Raw genomic sequence first — 15,407 nt, 5'->3', positions numbered from 1 at the left:
AAAAAATCCCAAAACCCTGTGTGCAGGGTGGCTGGACTCAGCGGCAAAGCAAAAAAACCAAAAAACCAAAAACCTAGGGTGCAGGGTGGCTGGACCCAGAGGCAAAGCAAAAAAAAACCCCCAAAACCCTGGGTGCAAGGCAAAGCAAAAAATTAAAAATAAACCTCAGGGTGCAGGGCGGCTGGACCCGGAGGGAAAGCAAAAAATAAAGAAAAAAATAGGGCAGCCATGCTGCCCTAGGATTGGACGGAAGCCGCCCTTAAGAATCTGCCGCCCCAAGCACGAGCTTGCTCGGCTGATGCCTGGAGCCAGTCCTGATGGTGGAATACCATGAGCTTTACGGGAACATATGAATCTGAAATTAAACACAGAATCCTTTGGCAGCAGAATGGCAGTAGCATTTAGCAAAGTCAGGATCATCAAAATAAAAGCGCATAAAGGGAAAGGCCCATTACAAAAGGGAAATGAACAGGCAAATAAATTTGCCAAAGAAGCAGCACTTATTGGAACACATGCCTATGGCAGTAATCAGCCGGGCACAAGTAAAGCCTGCTCATAAAAAACCCCAGGAAGGATTGCAAGTATTACAGAACATGCAGGCAAAAGATGAACTAATACAGCAATGGTTTGCAGAGTGTTCCTCAAAATGGAAAGGCGAGTCTCTGAAAAAGGAAGAAAATTTAATTCTGGCAAAGCCAGACAATGAATGGGTCTTAGCCATACCTTGGCAAATGCAATACTTCCTTTTAGACTGGATACATGGTTCTGTTGTTGGGGGACACGCTAAACGAGAAGAGGCCCTAGAAAAACTTAAATAAATGGGTTGGTGGCCTGAAATGAAAGAGGATTTAAATGTGCATATTCATAGCAGCTTAACATGTGCAAAGCAAGACCCTGCTAGAAGGAAAAGGCGTGGAGAACTAACGCACCAGGCTTTAAAGAGTCCCTTGCAGCTAGGGTGACCAGATGTCCTGATTTTAGAGAGACAGTCCCGATTTTTGGGTCTTTTTCTTATATAGGCTCCTATTACCCCCCACCCCCATCCTGATTTTTCACATTTGCTGTCTGGTCACTCTACTTGCAGCACTTACAGGTGGATAGAGGCATTTCCCACCAAAAAGGAAGACAGCCGTGCAGCTGATAGAACGCCGATGATGGAAGTATTTCCCAGATGGGGACTACCACACAGTATTGATTCTGACAATGGACCTGCATTCATTGGGGAAGTGTACCAGAACATGGGTATGCGGGCTGGTATCCCCTTCCTTTTGCATATCGCCTATGACCCTCAAGTTAGAGGTCAAGCGGAAAGAATGAATAACTCTCTTAAAATTGAATTATCCAAGGTGTGCAATGAGCTGGGAACAAATTGGGATATGGTGCTCCCATAGGTTCTTATGAGGATCCGGAGCCATCCAAACCGCATGACAGGACTTAGTCCTTATGAGATGCTCTTTGGGAGACCTATGCCTGGCTGGGAAACCTTGCTGTATCCCCAGTTTGGGAGACTATCACAGCATTGACAACAACAATCTGAATGAACAGTCTTAAACACAGGTTGGGTACAGTCCAAGAAGCAGCTGCAGCACAACAAGCTGCAAAACAACAAAAAATGAAACAAGCATTTGACAAAAACAGTGATATTAAGCAGTGGCAAACTGGAAGCCAAGTAATGGTTAAAAGTAAACCAGAACCTAATAAACATTTCCAGAGGAGGAATGACAAGGTCCATGGCCAATCATAAACAAACTGGGACCCTCATTATATATGGTTAAAATAAAAGATCAGCCTCATTGGAAACATGCCATGCAGTTAAAGGAATACAAGGGTTAAACTGTATACTATATGTTCTGTGCTTTTTTGCAAATTAAGTGTAAAAAATAACTGGTTAAGGTAAGCACAATGGATCATTTCAAATGAATGATGGAGGTTTACTAAATGTAAATCTCCAGGCCATATCCACACCTCTGATATTGATTCATATTGCCTGGAATCAATTAAAAAGATTTGAGGTGTATAAACCTTACCCCATAAGACAATTGAGTGCAAAGGGACAAATTGAGTGAGGCAGAGATAATGTAATATCCATCTGATAGAACGACAAACACACTTCGATACAGAAATTGGACTAAGAAGGAAAGCAGTCTATTTGACTGTTGGGTCCAGGAATCAGATGAATGACTACAACATCCACTCTTCCCCTATGCACAAAATATCTGTTTATAAAGCCCCTGAATGACCAGAAGGTCCTGGCTATACTGGACTGAAATTATTGCTCAGAAGGTGCTGTGGCAAAGAAACCCAAAAAGTAAGAGCAAGTTAAAAGGTATATTATACCTATTACTATTGCTGCTTGGGAAAAAAAAGAAATGATTGTTGATTTATATTTTCATACGTTATGATGCCAACCTGGATATGGAGACCGTTGAGTGTAGTGGTAATGATCCAAAAGGCAAAATGACTGTCAAATACTAAAAAGATAAATCAAACATATTTCATAACCAGAAATGTGTAGATTGAGATTCCAAACAACTCTATTGTGCTGGCTGTGGCATACCAAACCGTCCTGCTGGAACTGTTTTGAAATTGGTCTGCGAAGCTGAAGGAAAATAACAAGTGAAGCACATCCTTAAAGAATCACCTGTAGCCACACTGTTGGCCTGGGCATGGAATATGAAAGACACAACCCAGATATAGCATATTCCCACAAGACACATTAGTAAAGTCAAACGAAGAATTGAAAAGGAACTGACTTTAACCAAGGAGACACAGGGACACTATGCTTGTTGCTGGAAGGTGAATGAGGAGGTTAATTGTGAACAACTCCTTACCCTTACCATATCTCCTAAGACCAGTTCTAGTAATACACCTGAGAGAGGGGCATCCACGGACCATGAACCCACACAGATTAAGAAACAAAAAACAGGAACACCAAAAAGGACACAAGTTTAATTAACCACACAACAAACCATGGAACATCACTTAGTGGCCCTGATGGGAGATAATCTGGCTTTACCGTGTAATATTCAATCATACCCAAAGGGAAGAGCGAGAGTATGGACTGATTGATTTAGAGCAAACGACATAGTAATTAGTTATAGCAAAGGAACTGTTAAAACACATGGGGTATTGTCAAATAGAGCCCTTTGTTAATTTGGAGGATAGGTGGAGTGCCTTCATTAACATAAAGAACATTTAGCTAGAAGACAAAGGTACATACACAGGAACTTGGACAATGGCCTCAAATATTAGGAAATGCCTTTATCAGGGACAGATATGTGAAGGAGCCTGTCCAACTCAAACACCACCCCAACCCCATCCACTCTATTCACCACTGTCATTACCCCACCAATGAAATGTCCAACTCTACAACCTTGGGCTGCATCAGGAATCTTCCTGCACCCTACAACAGAGTATGGTAGAAAATGTGGGATAAATGTATGTGCCACTAAAACTAAATTTTGCTAATATAACCCTGTCAATACAATGCCGCTAACAATACAAAGATTGGTTCAATTCAGAAATTGAAATGCAATTGCATTTTTGGAAGGGTTTTCAAAATCCCCTACAGCAAAGACGGGGAAAAAAGAGGTCTTATGGGGACCATATTGGGAGGCTCAGGTCTTGGCATGTCCATCTGGAATTCAGCAGATATCAAAAATCTCAATCTAAAAATAAACAGCATCATTAATGGAATAGGTAAGGCAGTCAAACTGGGAGAAGGCATTAGAAGCCTATTGCTAAATCAACATGCAATTAGCATTGATGACATACATTCAATTCCTCTAGGATTCAGCCACCTAAATTCTACTATCCTGTCAATTATTAACAGTGTAAAAAAATGACATTTCACTGACAGTTGCCTGTGTAGCCTATGGTGATAGAGTAAGTAACTGAAATCATCAAGGAAAGCTTATTACAATTAAAATTACAAGATTGGCCATGAATACTGGACTGCACAGCCATTTAAAACAAATACAGGAGCAAGGAGTAAATAATATTGCACCAGTGTTTTTACAATTTGTTAATTTTGAAGTTTGAATCATAACAACAGTAAAAAGCCTTATATGGAGATATACCTATCTCATAGAACTGGAAGAGACCTTGAAAGGTCATTGAGTCTAGTCCCCTGCCTTCACTAGCAGGACCAAGTACTGTCCTAGACAGGTTGCTGGGTTTTTTTTGGTGCCCCAGATCTCTAAATAGCCCTCTCAAGGATTGAACTCACAATGCTGGGTTTAGCAGGCCAATGCTCAAACCACTGAGCTATCCCTCCCTGCACCCCTTCACATCATAATGGCCATCCCAAGGTGGATGCAAAATCCAGCCGAAGTGTATTATGCCAGCAGTGTGGGAACTTTGGTAAATGATACTTATGTACAGCACTATCCCACTGTGAATTATTATACTGACACATGAAAAGAAGGGAGTTTTTTGTAAGGTAACTCCCTTCTCTTCGTGTGTCAGTACAATAACGCCTGAATCTGTAATTTTCATTCCATGCATCTGAAGAAGTGGGTTTTTTAGCCATGAAAGCTTATGCCCAAATAAATCTGTTAGTTTTTAAAGTGCCACGGGACTTCTCATTGTTTTTGTGGATACAGACTAACCTGATACTTAATACCCACAGCTCCTCTTATTGAATAACAAATAAATAAAATAGGAAGTGTGCAAAGAGAGGTAAAAACATCTTGATGGCCAATCCCAGAGAATGTTACTCTACACCCAATAGTCCAAAGACTTAGTGTAATACTAATGGGAATACAAGTCATAACAGTAATTGCACTAATGGGAATGTGTTGCTACATGCAACATCAAATAAAAAAAAAGCCAAATTACAACACCAGGTTCAGAAAGGAATAGAACTAGCTATCAACACTGCCATAATAATGAATAATCATTATAAGGAATAATCAAATGCTTATTGATGTTTTAAAAGCAAATGTTTGTACTTATACAGTTTGTAGGGGCTGTGGAGCATCTGTATAATTGAATGCTCTGTGCAAACTAAGGGACAAATGGGGCATGAATGTGTGGATGGAAAATAAGGTGGTCACATAACAGTGTTTAGCTCACTGGGCAATCTTCAGTCCATGCATTATGCTTTTCTGGGAAGATGGGTAAACGTCTTCCCCATAAAAAGACAAAAAGGAGGGGAAATGTAGTAGGAAGAAAGCCTAAGACTGAAGCCCTTGTATCAGAGGTCTGGTATGAGGCAGGACCTGCTCCCAGAATCTGGAAAGAACAGGGCTGATATTGCAGAAATACATATTCCTAAGAAGAGCTAAGCACAGAGTACTCACACAAACACATCCCGATATCAAGTGATAACAGAACAACCTGATATCAAGGATGGTACAAAAACATTCCCCCACGATAACAGGAACACACTGACCCCTCCTAAAAGATAAGGTTAGGATAACAGTTCATAATAAAGATGATTTAATTGAACCAACATGTACAAGGTGATGGGTAATAGCTAGCCACTGTCAGAGGCAGTATGTAACTTGTTTGTATCGGTGTAAAGATGCATTTCTGAGGGAGTATCTTTGTCCAGCCGAGGGAGGAATGGAAAGTCCCGCCATTCACTGAGCCGTGTCCATTGTCATGGACATACATCTTAATATCCTCGTAGAGTCAGCCAGGTGCTATTACTGTGCTTTATCGACAATAAACCTGGCCTGGTGCCTTTGTACTTTACAGATCTTGTGGTTATTGGGCAGTCTGCTCGAGGTCTGCTGTGCTGGCTGCCTGCTCAGAGCTGGAGTAGCACACAGGGAGAACACATATACCCCAAACATCTAACAGCACTGAGAACTGAATAAACCAGATATCATGCAAGCATCTTCAATGCTGACTGATCAGTGAACACTGCATGGTACAAAGAGTAAAAAGAAATTAAGAAAATATCCTGAGTGGAAGAATGGATCAGTTGAAAGGTCCACCAGAGCTGAAACTCTCTGGGAATGTGGAAGACAACTGGAGGAAGTTTAGAGAATGCTTCACTCTGTATCTGTTAGCAATTGGTGTGAGCAAAACAGAAAACATTTAGAAAGTCACCTTGTTTTTGATAGTGGCTGTTTCTGAAGCACCTGACACCCTTCAATAGTTTTCAGTTAACTCAGGCAGAGTCTCTAACTATAAAACTGTAGTACAGAAATGTGAAGAATACTGCACTATACATGAGAACGAGAGACCTGAAAGATGTTTATAATCCCAGGGTACAAAAGGAAGGTGAAACTATAGACAAGTTTGTGACTGATCTGAGGCTGGAAAGCCAATCCTGAGATTTGAGGTGGGCTCAGAGTCCCTAACAAGAGACCAGATTATACGAATGGAATCTGGAACAAAATACTCACAGCAAGACTAGTGGAAGATCCAGAATGAACCCTTGACAAAGTGTTTAGAATTTGCCAGGCAATGGAAGTCACCCAGTCCAGAATGAAGCTTATATAACTATAACACGATTGAGAATGCAAAATATTACAAGAGATACAAAAAGGAAAAAAAAATATAATTTGGGGCCACGGGAGCAACCGTCACTTCATGAAAATGATGTTGTGTGTCTCTGTGATGGAAAACAATGCTCACAAACAGCAATGGTGTCCCAAATGGCTACCCCCGGTTGTAGGAGGTGGTCACCCTAGCCTAGATGGATACATACTGAGGAGAGATAGGTGACACCTTTTCCAAAGCACAGAAAGGCCGGAGAGAAGGGGATATGGAATCTGATGTTTTCCCCAGAAAGGCAACAACCACATCAGGTTGAGACTCCAGAGCCCCAGAATGTGGAACTCCCAGAGCAAGTGGACTTGCCACCTCCTGATGGCAGTAGGGCTGATGTTCCGGGGGAATCCCACTGGTCCATGTGACAATGCAAGACACCTCAAATACTAATTGAACGTTATCAAGTTTGATTATTTGGAATTTTGTGTTATAATAATATTGTTTTTTTTAAAAGTGTTATTGTGCTTAAGTTTTGGGTTGGAAGGGAGAATGTCATACTTGGGACTATGCCTTTAAGGACTCAGTTTCTCAAAGAGTCTGTGTGGGGCACTGTGAAGCTCGTTATGCACAGCCAGACACTGAATAAACCAGAAACTTTTGCAAGTTCTGAGGCCCAATACACAACGATATTTTGACTCTTAACTACCACGGAAAACAGTGGAAGGTAGGATTCTGAATACCTATTTGGATCTAAGCCTGAATGATCACTGAGCCCTACATTCTCTTTCAGCAGCCCTCTGTCTAATTTGCTAAAACACCTTTCAACTTCTACCTGGAGGCAGAGTTGTACAGTCAACAACCTCATTCACTACACAAACATGATTTATCCCCAGGGCATCCCCTGTGCACTCAATGATGAAAGAGGACCTGAGGGAAAAACAGTGTGTGTGAGTGTGATCATAGAAATGAAAGATTGTGTCATAATGAATATGCACAACGGGGCTGAATAGCAGTGGCATGAGCAACCTTAATTCTAGCACATGGACCTGGGGGAATGGGCCTGGTTAATGCAAGCTGGGGGTGGTCCATACTGGGGGCATGCACTGTGCCCTCACCATGCACAAGGTGGGGCCTGGGTGGAAGTCTGGCCTGCTTGCGGGGGTGGGAGGGCAGGCACTAGGATGGGCAGGTCTGGGTCTGGCTGGCCTGGCTGGGATAGGGGTGCTGGGCTGAGGTTGGCCTGATGGGGCTAGTTTCCCACGCACACACACGTGTGTGTGTGTAGGGGGGGACAGTCCTGGCCTGCTCACACAAACTGAGCAGGCTCAGTAACATCTGCTGATGCTGCTGCCCTCATTCTGCCCTTACTTCTACTCTGCTGCCTGTTCTTTAGAGGGTTTAAAAAAGGGCAAATTGGAGGATGGTGGTCAGGATCTGACCAGGGGGTAGAAATGTACTGGCGGGGGGGGGTGGGGGTTTCAAGAGGTTGTAGGTAATGGCAGGAGAGAGGGTGAGGGGGAAAATCAGGGATAGGGGGTAGAAGCTGTGGTTAAACCTGGGGGGGCAGATGGGGGACGCTCCAGACCATGGCAGGGGTAAAAGCCCCGCAGAGGAAGGGGGAGAAGGGGTAACAATGCCCCCGGTGGGATGAGCCACCTGTCATGTTTGCAAAAATGGGGGGGAGGGGGCAAAGGAGCTTTTTTATTTTCCCTCTCACAAGATGCTACACCTCAGTGCAGGCTTCCCAGAGCTGGTTTCTTAAAGGCGCCGGCGCAATTCCCAATCCTAATTCCTAGACTGTCAATGCCTTAGGCATGGCAGCTCCTCTCTATCTGATATAATATGCTGAGGTGCTAGGAGGTACATGCTGAGGTATAGGAGACTTGATGCAGTGAAATATTTTACATACATCCCCTCTATCAGTTTATATGTCTACATGAAGCCTCATAACAGTTCACAAATGTCTTATTTGCTGCCATGATTCCCTGAATTGCGCTCCCTTCCTTGTAATCCATTTTAATTATAGTTTTGCACTTTTAAAAATGTTATTTCTATTACTCTTATTGCTCTGACCACTTCATCGTTAATCTTTGTTATCATAGTGCAGATGCATGTTATTGCGCTATTTATTTTAATAAGGAATGCGCATCAAAAATATTTATAAGTAAATAGTTGCTAGTAGTTTTAGCAATTCCATCTGTGATTCTAGCATAACACTTGCTATGTTTTTTGTACTGTGATTTATAATTTAAAGTTTTTAATTCTAACTTTTTGGTTTTTTATTTTTATAGCACAAGTTTATTCTGTTGGGTCATGTGACTTCCAGCATGACTGATTGCCTGCCCTGTCGTCAACAGGTCATTTGCAGTTGATCCACCAATTGGAATTGCCTTTTGCTAGTTATCTTGCCTCTCAATCCAGCCCTTGGCGCTTTTTCAGGTCATTGCTTTTGTGTAGAAATTGATTCACAAATATTCAATAAGGGCATTATACAGTCTCATGTTATATCCTTCCCAAGAGCAAAAATCTTCTGCAACTTTTGTTGAACACAACAACGGCCATAGTGGATCAGACCAATTGTCAATCTAGCCCAGTAATCTGGCTTCCTACAGTGGCCAGTGCCAGGTGCTTCAGAGAGAATGAACAGAAGAGACAATCATCAAGTGATCCATCTCATGTTGTCCACTTCCAGCATCTGGCAGTCAGTGCTTTAGGAACATCCAGAGAGTGGGGTTGCATCCCCAGTCATCTTGACTAATAACCATTGATAGACCTATTGTGAGGGACTTATAAAATTCTTTTTGAACTCGGTTATAGTTTTGGCTCTCACAACATGACCACACATCTGTAACCCCAAGATAGCTTGACAACCACAAGAATTCAAAATCATGAGTTATAAACCCTCAAGTCATGCAATTAAAAAAAAAAGATATTGGGTTCTTTTGATGTGCCTCTTTGTTCATGAGGCTTTAGGGTGTAGCAGGCCCAGTTCCACAAAAGCAGGAGCCTAAACACCTGAACGAATCTTGGCCCATCCTCATACTTTTCCTGTTACCTCTTCCAAACAGTTCATACAGCTAAGGCCGTATCTACACTACAAACTTATATTAACTCAACTTACGTCACCGTAGAATCACGACAGTTCGTATGTCACATGTGCGCATGCCTTCTTGAGTCCTTGTGTTAGCGCTAAGCGTACTCACCAGAAATGTTTGCATCAGCAATACACAGTGTGATCCATCATTGATAGGTATCCCACGGTGCAACTCACCACCATACTGTACTTTTGGAAGTTTTGGCAATGCATGCTGGGCAAAATGGGTCACATAGGGATCAACTTCACATAGTGCAGTGCTCACCATCCCCTAATGTTACACGTATCACATATGTACAATTATGCATATTTTTTGCACCTTTTTTCCTATATCCCATAAACCCGTGTGGCCCTCCTCACTCTCTGCCATCTATGACAGAAGCATGCAGCCTGCATGGCTCTGCACAATCACGCAGTATGTACTGAGCAACAAGAACAGATGTGGTGGACATGATGTTTCCTCTCAGAACAGATGCGGTGTGGGAGATAGCGACAACCAATTCAAAATTGTTGGTGGCATTCATGGAGGAGCTGCAGATGGTGTCCTAACTCACCTCAGCAGGTCACCTAGCCTGTCTGGGTAGGGGGCAGGGGATGCAACCAAAATTATAACTCAAAGAAAGGGGGCTCCGCTCAAACAGTGTGAAAGCAGCTCAGGGTGAAGGGAGGGGATAGCTAGGGGCTGTGTGCAGGCAGAGAGGTAGCTCGTTGTCTACTGAGACAAGTAACCTGCTATGCATGGCCAAAAATCCTTTAGCACTCTGCACCCTTCCACAGAAGTCTTATGTACTCTCTTAAATGGTTTGCATGCTATTACCTGTCAGCTCTGTGTTCTCACGTAGGACAACCCCTACCCCAGCTTCTGCTTGAACCAACACTGACCAGAAGGAAGACTTTCAAAAAGCAATGAAAAGGCAGTGAGAGACACACCAAACCCCTCCAGATAAGGGTGACAGGATTAAGGCAAGTCCCCTAGCCTCATCTGCATCGAAGATGGGACAGGGAGGCATCTACATTAGCATACAGAATGGAGAACAGAGATCTCAAGGCAAGAACCACACTGAACTCTGGGACCAGAAGAGCAGGGAAGCACTGCATGATGGGGGATCTCTGCTCCAGATGTTAATGAACCCAGGCCTGCACACACCCAGCTCAGTAGTTATCAGACCAATTCTAGTAATGAATCCTTGATTGGTATCCAAAATACGGAAGCTGCCTAATTGCATTGTGAGCTCCCTCAGACGAACACCGCCCATAGTCAGGAATGATCAGTTCCTATTGTCTAACCTGAACAGAACAACTTTGGTATACTCTCTCGAGCCATCAGTTTACCTATAAACAAATCTAGTGTTCTCCCTTGAACCATTGTTGTTTCCCTACAAAAACCCCTACCCATGCTCAAGTAAGTGCTCTGATGCCTGGATCTAAAATCTGCATCAGTTCTATTGGGACTTCATCTTCTCCCGACTGATCGTGCTGGGGCTCTGCCTGTCTCCAGCACCCCGGACCCTCTGCTACCATCACCTGGGAACCCTGATTGATTCAGGCTTCATGGAGCAGTGAGAACCCAACCATCTCTCTCTAGGTATAGCCTTCTGACCCCGATCAGTTATAGTTTTCTAAACCTGACTTTTATAATCAAATTTAAGTTAGATTTATTATAACTGTTTTGTTTGTTTGGCTCCCCTTGTATGGTTATTACCGGGCAATAAATAACTTTCATGGTTAAGCTGGTTGCTTCTCTCTCTCTCTCTCTGCAGCAACATTCCTGGTACCTAAGCTCAAGATCCCTGCAGCGCCCAAAAATCCTATGGGGTTTGTTCATTAAGTGTGTTACTACCAGAACAATTGTAATGTGAAAGTGGGGATAGGGATGTACTGAATCTGGGGCATAGGAGGGTGGCAGCTTGGAAGTGTTGCTCAACCCAGCCTGCTGAGTCCAGGGGCATATGAGGTGTCAGCTTGGAAGTGCTGATTGACCTGGTCCGTTAAGATGCACTCTGTGAATGTGTGTGTGTTCATCTGATTCTGGGGCTGGAGGAACCCAGCCCTGGGGCACCTAGGTCCTGCAGGATAGCTCAATTGGGAGGAAACTTGCAGAAGGGAGAAGTAGAGCTCCGCATGAGAACACAAGTGACACAAGCAGTACATTGATAGAATTCCTGCCCCCAGAACAGTAACCCTAATAAATGAGCATTCCCCAAAGTAACAGGCAAATCTGGTAACAATGCCTGTGATCATGGGGATATTGAAATATGTATGTTATAGGGGTTTCTTTATTTCAGATTCTTCAGAATTGCAGAAAACTATTTTCTCCAAAAACGCTGTACTAGGCAAAAAATTAACTGTACTACAAATCATTATGGCAGGTAAGGAGAGGTTATCCATATCTATTCTGTTGTTTTCTGAACACATTTATCTTCAAGCAACCCTGCTTGTGGATTTTGATCTTGTAGTGATCTTATTATCTCAAATGACATTCAATCTGCATTGATCTACTGCAGCCAGATTTTGTAAATCACAAATATATCAAAATTATGCACATAGTCCAATTTACTTATGTTTCTCTTGTGATTGGCCTATGAATGATGCATTGTTGATTTTGGTTTACCCTGCTTATATGTCTGCAATGTACATGTCATATCTACTAATGGAAATGTGATTATTATATGGATTCATACTACATGTTTGCATTTACATAACTGTTTTCTTCTGTGAACAATACTCAGGGAAATCTTTTGAGGAAAAAATTGCAAATGTTCTAGCATATATGAGAAGTAACATATATCCTGAAGGAATGAATAAAGTAAGCAGACTGAACCTGCATCAATTTGCTGTCATCTTTCCTTTGGAGGGCAAGGAATAATTTTTTTTTCATATAATACAGACACATTACATTGGAATCTTCAGCATATAAATGATGGTTCTGATGTCCCAACACTAAGGGCTTGTCTACATCACAAAGTTGCAGCGCTGGTGAGGGGGTTACAGCGCTGCAACTTAGGAGGTGTACACATCTGCAGGGCATCACCAGCGCTGCAACTCCCTGTTTGCAGCGCTGGCCGTACTCCCGTTTTGTCTCGGGTGTAGAGGATCCAGCGCTGGTGATCCAGCGCTGGTAATCAAGTATAGACACTTACCAGCGCTTTTCTTGACCTCCGTGGAATAAGCAGGTATCCCAGCATACCTGAGGAAGCCTCTCTGGTAATCAAGCAGGTCTCCTTCCCCGCGGTTTGCAGGGGGGTTCGGGGAACGCGAGAGCAAACCGTGGGGAAGCAGGTCTCCTTCCCCGGTTTGCTCTTGCGTTCCCCGAACCCCCGTGCAAGCAGGTCTCCTTCCCCAGTTTGCTCTCGCATTCCCCGAACTCCCATGCAAGCAGGTCTCCTTCCCCGGTTTGCTCTCGCGTTCCCCGAACCCCCGAGCAAGCAGGTCTCCTTCCCCGCGGTTTGCAGGGGGGTTCGGGGAACGTGAGAGCAAACCGAGGGGAAGGAGACCTGCTTGCTCGGGGGTTCGGGGAACACTGGAGCAAACCAGGGAAGGAGACCTGCTTCCCCGCGGTTTGCTCTCGCGTTCCCCGAACCCCCCTTGAAGCCGCCCAACAGCGCTGCAGTGTGGCCACATCTAACACCACTTGCAGCGCTGGTTGCTGTAAGTGTGGCCACTCTGCAGCGCTGGCCCTATACAGCTGTACTAATACAGCTGTAACAACCAGCGCTGCAAAATTGTAGATGTAGACATACCCTGAGATTATTTGGAGTGTTAATCTTACCTTCAATGGGACCGAGACTAGGATCACTGGTTTTATTCACATTTTTCAGATAATCTCCTTTGCTACCTACGTAGGTGGTGCAACAAATGTATTTGTCAGTTACATGAGAAATGAGTATAAATTATAAATGTTACCAAACCCCCCTATGATTTTGCTTCCTTTCTCAAGTATGTTATCCAGTGTATCCTGCAAGCAGCAACAACAATCACTACATGTTCACTGAGCAATGATTTCTACTTTAAAAAAAATTCAACATCTAGTTCTAATCATACACTGAAACTCCCTCCTTGTACTCAAGCCATTCTGACCCAGACAGTTTACAGATATCTTTGATATGCATATACCTTATAATTAATAATGGCTTTGCAAATAACTGCTAAAACCTTAAGTGCAACATTTGATTTCATCATCATGTCTCCCTTAGTGGTGGATTAGCCATTGGGCCCTGGCCAAATGCGGGGTGTGACACTGCACCCCATAAGGCTTTATGGAAATATGCTTATGAAGGTATATATGTCATAACTGGAATATGTTTTATCCTACATATGCCATGTAACATATCTATGTAAAGGTTATGATCTACTGAATCTACTCCTCCTATTTGTATGCACGCATCATTTTTGTGTTCAAAGTTATGAATATTGGCTGTGTACTTGCTTGATTTCTAAGTAGCCTTAGTAAAGCATTTGGTCAGCTTCTTGAGAAAGGAATATGCAAGTTAAGTCCCCAGTCAGGAAGCACTTAACAGACAATGGATCTTGGAAGGCTCCAATCCACATAAGACGTCTACTTGAGGATGTTCAAGGCAGCATGTGAACCATGGCTGCTATCTGTAAATTCTGAGTCATGCATGAACACGTGATTTGCCTATGTGACTCGAAAACTCCATCTTGGAGCTGAACTTTGCATAGAAGAGAGGAGGGGGTCTCCACTCACAAGAGAAAGTCTGTTTAAACCCCTCGGAGACCCCTCCATTTTGTCTTCAGCTGGCTCAAGAGATAGCCTCTCCACCCCCAAGGATACCTGAGATAAACTGGAACAAAGGACAGTGACTGCAAGGGGTATGAGTGATTGCTGGACGCAGACTAGGAGACTAGTCTGTAAAAGGAAGCATACTGGAAATCCTCTGTGTGAGAGGTTTTATCTGTATTCAGTTTTATTACTGTATTAGACATAGACTTGCATGTTCTATTTTATTTTGCTTGGTAATTCACTTTGTTCTGTCTGTTACTACTTGGAACCACTTAAATCCTACTTTCTGTATTCAATAACATCATTTTTTACTTATTAATTAACACAGAGTATGTATTAATACTGGGGGGAGGGGCAAACAGCTGTGCACATGTCTCTATCAGTGTTATAGAAGGCGGACAATTTATGAGTTTACCCTGTATAAGATTTATACAGGGTAAAACAGATTTATTTGGGGTTTGGACCCCATTGGGAGTTAGGCATCTGAGTGTTAAAGATAGGAACACTTCTTAACCTGCTTACAGTTGACCCTACAGCTGTTACAGGATGTGGTTCAGACCTGGGTCTGGGTTTGCAGCAGGCTAGAGAGTCTGGCTCAAACCAGGCAGGGCTCTGGAATCCCAAGCTGCCAAGGCAGGAAAGCAGGGGCAGAAGTAGTCTTGGCACATCAGTTGGCAGCACCAAGGGGGTTTCTGTGATCCAACCCATCACAGGGTGGCCCCCAGCTTCCGCCCAGTGGGTGGAGCAGGAGAAGCCCTTGCACCGTCGCCCCCATCCCATCCCTGTCAGAAGCTGCAGGATGGGGGAACCCCCCACTAGGATTACCCCCTCAACCTTGTCCCCAGAAGCCATGGGATGGGGGAAGCCATCCTGGCAGAAGCTCCTGGGTGGGGGAAGCCCCCACCAGCAGCCTCCAACCCCATCCCCATCAGAAGCTATGAGGTTGCTGGGGAAGCCCCCATGCCTGATCCCACTCTCCGGCAGAAATGCCAGGTGGGGCAGGAGAGGCACCAGCACCCTGACCCCAGTCCCTTAAGTAAGCGTGGCACCCAGACCCCCACTCACCCCTGGGGCTGGAGGAGCTTTTACTCCCCACTATGGCCCTGGGGCCATGACACACGGACA

The sequence above is a fragment of the Gopherus flavomarginatus genome, chromosome 2 (assembly GCF_025201925.1).
Source record: "Gopherus flavomarginatus isolate rGopFla2 chromosome 2, rGopFla2.mat.asm, whole genome shotgun sequence".
Taxonomy (NCBI): Eukaryota; Metazoa; Chordata; order Testudines; family Testudinidae; genus Gopherus; species Gopherus flavomarginatus.
This window is presented reverse-complemented; position numbering follows the sequence as displayed.